Raw genomic sequence first — 4,078 nt, forward strand, 5'->3', positions numbered from 1 at the left:
TTACCATCGTCGAGGTCAGGGTTTGTTTTAGTTGAGCTCTTGACCCTTGCCTTTTTAGTATTAGATTTTGTTTTGGGCAGTTATAACTGCTTTAAAGCCAACCAGACAAGCAAAGTTAAAAGATGGTCAGGTGTTGGTTATGTTTTCACATAATCACTATTTGATCTGAATCACTGAACTCATTTAGAGCTCAATCTCTGAATTAGATTTACATTATTGATTATAGCAGCACTGTGATTCAGCTGAAGATCAGCTTATACAATACAGAATTTATTTATTTTTTTTATCACAAAAAAAAAAATATAAATATATTTTAGGCACACACAAACATCAAGTATCAGCCTGTGAATCTCAATGACGGTGACAAGCAACATATTCTGATCAACAGATCAACTCTGAACATTAGAAAACAAGCTACTAAAAAGTCCCATAAAAACAGCAAAATTTTAATAGTGAGAATAAATGAAATTACTAAAACAATTAAGCTCATAATTTATTCATGCAGCAATGCATGATGGGAGCCATGGATGAATTTTGATTGGTGGCTCCCAGAATGCACTGCAACATGCTTTATGATGGCCACCACTGTTGAGATTCACAGGATGATTCTTGATGTCTGTGTGTTTAAATGAGCTCTGCTTTTTTTTTTTTAAATCCGAACTCTTAAAACAAAAAAACGTATTGTAAAAGCTGATCTTCTGCTGTAGAATCACAGTGCTGCTGTAATCAATAATGTAAATCTAACTCAGAGATTGGGCTCTAAATGAGTTCAGTGATTCAGATCAAATAATGATTTTGAAAAAACATAACCAACAACACCTGATCATCTTTTAACTTTGCTAGTCTGTTTGGTTTTAATGCAGTTAAAATTGCCCAAACAAAATCTAATATTAAAAAGTCAAGGATCAAGAGCTCAACTAAAACAAACCCTGACCTCGATGATGGTAACTTAAAAATTGTGATTTTCTCCTTTGGTGATTCTGCTTGTTATCATCAGGTGTCTTCAATAATGCTCAATCATCACTCAATTAATCACTTATTTATCTCATTAATGCTTCAGTGGGCGGAATAAAAATATGGCAGGACTTTTACTTTCTGACCCCTGGAATCTCCACCTCTGAATTTCACTAATACTTCAGTGAAATTAACTTGTTTCATTCAATAAATTTGACTGTTACATTTTACAGTACATTGCTGTTTTTTCATGATTTTACGGTAATCTGTAAATGACTGTTTTTCTACAGTTTGTTGCTGTAAAATGAATTTACAGTTTATTACTGTAGAAAAGTGTTTCACTATGCGTGTTTTTTCATCTTACACCTTTAACCCTTTAAAGCTCCGGGTATACTTCGGCCGTCCACGTTCGTGCACCGTCCGCATTATGTTATTTTCGTCATGCGGAGGGCTCACGTCCGGCCACACACCCCGTCCGCGTGCAGCCCAAATTTCGAGACCATGCAGACGGTGTGTGTGCAACAGTGCATGCGCAAGCAGGACAGACGAGTCCACTAGGTGGCAATACGTGTCCAGTGTCTATCCAGGGATGGGAAAACTTGGTCCTGGAGGGTCGCTGTCCCTGTAGAGTTTAGCTGCAACCCTGATAAAGCTCACCTACGTGTAATCCTGAAGACCTTGATTAGCTGGTTTAGGTGTGTTTGATTAGGGTTGGAGTAAAACTCTGCAGGGACAGCGGCCCTCCAGGACAACCCCTGGTCTAATCCATTATCAGATTTTTTTTTTTTTTAAATAAATGTAGTTTTATGTTACCAACACTGTGATACTAGAGCAAAGGATAAAGCAGTGCTGAGCAATCAGTTAAGGATTTTTAAACTCTTCATTTACAAAAAATGCTTGAACTAGGGCATCAATTAGATTCACAGAGACATCAAGAATCAGCGTACGAATCTCAACAATGGTGACAATCAACAAAAAGATAAACAGATCAGCTCTGAATATCACAAAACACACTACAAAATGTCAACACAAAAACAACAGCAAAAATAAAGGCATACAGTAAGAATTTAAAGAAAATAACCAGACAATTCAGCTGCATAATTTATTCAATGAATGCTGGGAGTCATGGATGATTTTAGTACTATGCTGGTACCCAACATGCATTGCTGCATGAAGCTTTTGATTTTCACCATTGTTGTGATTCAAATGCCAATTCTTGATGTCTGTGTGAGTCTGTCTGAATGAGTCAGTAGTTCAAAATGTTTTGAGCACAAACTGTTTTAAAAATCCACACTGATGGATCTCATGCTGTAAAAATCACAGAAATACAATAATAAAAATATAAAACATAATCTATATAATTATAGACCAGACTCTGATGAGATTAATATCACATCATTAAATGATGATTGGAACTATTAATGGCTAATATCATATGATCAAATTTTCTTTTTTGCCATAATAAATGTGTTTTAAAAACACAATTACAGCAGCCAAAGAAAAACTAGTGCAAGAGCACAACTAAAGCAAACACTGACCTCCATCATGGTAATGTCAAACAAAAAAATAAAGCAACATCTAAGCCTCTGTTGATTCTCAACGAGAACTTCTATAGACGTCTGACAGATATAAAGTAAATCTGGTTAGTAATAAGTGAAGCTGGTAATGCTGTTTGTGGAGATGTTTATTCAGATCTTGAGAGATTTAATGTCTTCTTTTATCTTGGTTTATTTCTAATTTAAACTTTGTTCTTGTTTCCCTTTCCTTCATTGATTCTGCTTGTTAACAGCAGGTGTTCATCAGTGTCTGAATTCGCAAATGTGTTTTCATTTACTCTCTCAAGTGGACTATATTAGTGAACTAATGTAGGAAATGAGAGTATAGGGTGTAATTTAGAACAGCCTCAGAGTGTCAACTTTAAGCGCTGTTCATTCACGGTATATTGCTGTAGGCTACTTTATCGAAAACTTCAAAAATTACCCAGAATGCATTGTTTCCTATGGTATATTACTGTTTTAATGGAAAACAGCATGTTACTGTTAAAATTTGGCTGCTTTTTTACAGAAATTTTTTACAGTGTATTGCCCAGTTTTGCCATTGTTCCACCTGCAAATTCATACATTTCTCATTGAAGACCAGCAGTCAGAACTACATCCAAATGACCAGCAGATACAAATAAATTATATTCATTTAGGATTTATGATGTTTCTGAAATGCAGCCCCTGGTTAGTACTTACTGACTGCATCACAAAAAAAGTGTATTTCACTTAGAGTGTTTGTATTGTATGAAAAATAAGCAATTAGCAATCATATAGCAACACATTGGCAAGCACCCAGAACCTATGAAAAATATAACTGTGTGAAAATCATGTTTGCAGTTTTTTAAACCGCTGATCAAGAGAACAACATCCTTGAATGTTAAGAAAAAGTCCCATTGTGTGTGTGTGTGTGGGCACACGGCCACATCTCTCCAGATCGACAGAAATAGCCTCTTGAGCAGGTTATTATCTGTAATTTCCTCTGAACAGGAGAAAGAGAGAAGGGTGGGCACTGCGGAAAGGTGGAAAGAGAAAAAAAACAAAAGAATTGCTCATTTGACTGAAATATTTAAATTTTCTTTGGTGCATTTATTCCTCATTCATTCAAAGTTCTCTTTGTAAACACATTATGATAACACTACAGTACATACACTCGTGACTTTGCACCATTACAAAGACACACAGCATCGCTTGAGGCATGTTGCTTAGACAACCATCATCCACTATCCAAAAAAATCTGTTTATTTTTATTAAGCTTTATGCATTGACAGAACTAGTAGGTTCACGTTATACAGCTGTTGTGCATGTTCCAGCCTACTTAGTTAGGCCCATATTTGATATAGAGATGTTAGTAAAACTAATAAACAATTAACGTGCATTGAAATTGTAATGCAGAGGCAAATACAACAGAAAGAGAGACTGAGCAGAACTCTGCCAGCGAAGCGCATGCTTGTGCGCCTGCAATCAAGAGTGTGTGGGCGGGTTTTTTTGAACCGCGCCGCTGAAGATTATGTACTTCCATAACAATCCTCTCATCTCAGATCTCCGCACATCCTCGTCTAGAAACCCTCTGGGTTTTCTCTGTT

This window comes from Chanodichthys erythropterus, chromosome 22, assembly GCF_024489055.1.
Source record: "Chanodichthys erythropterus isolate Z2021 chromosome 22, ASM2448905v1, whole genome shotgun sequence".
In the NCBI taxonomy this organism is placed as follows: domain Eukaryota; kingdom Metazoa; phylum Chordata; class Actinopteri; order Cypriniformes; family Xenocyprididae; genus Chanodichthys; species Chanodichthys erythropterus.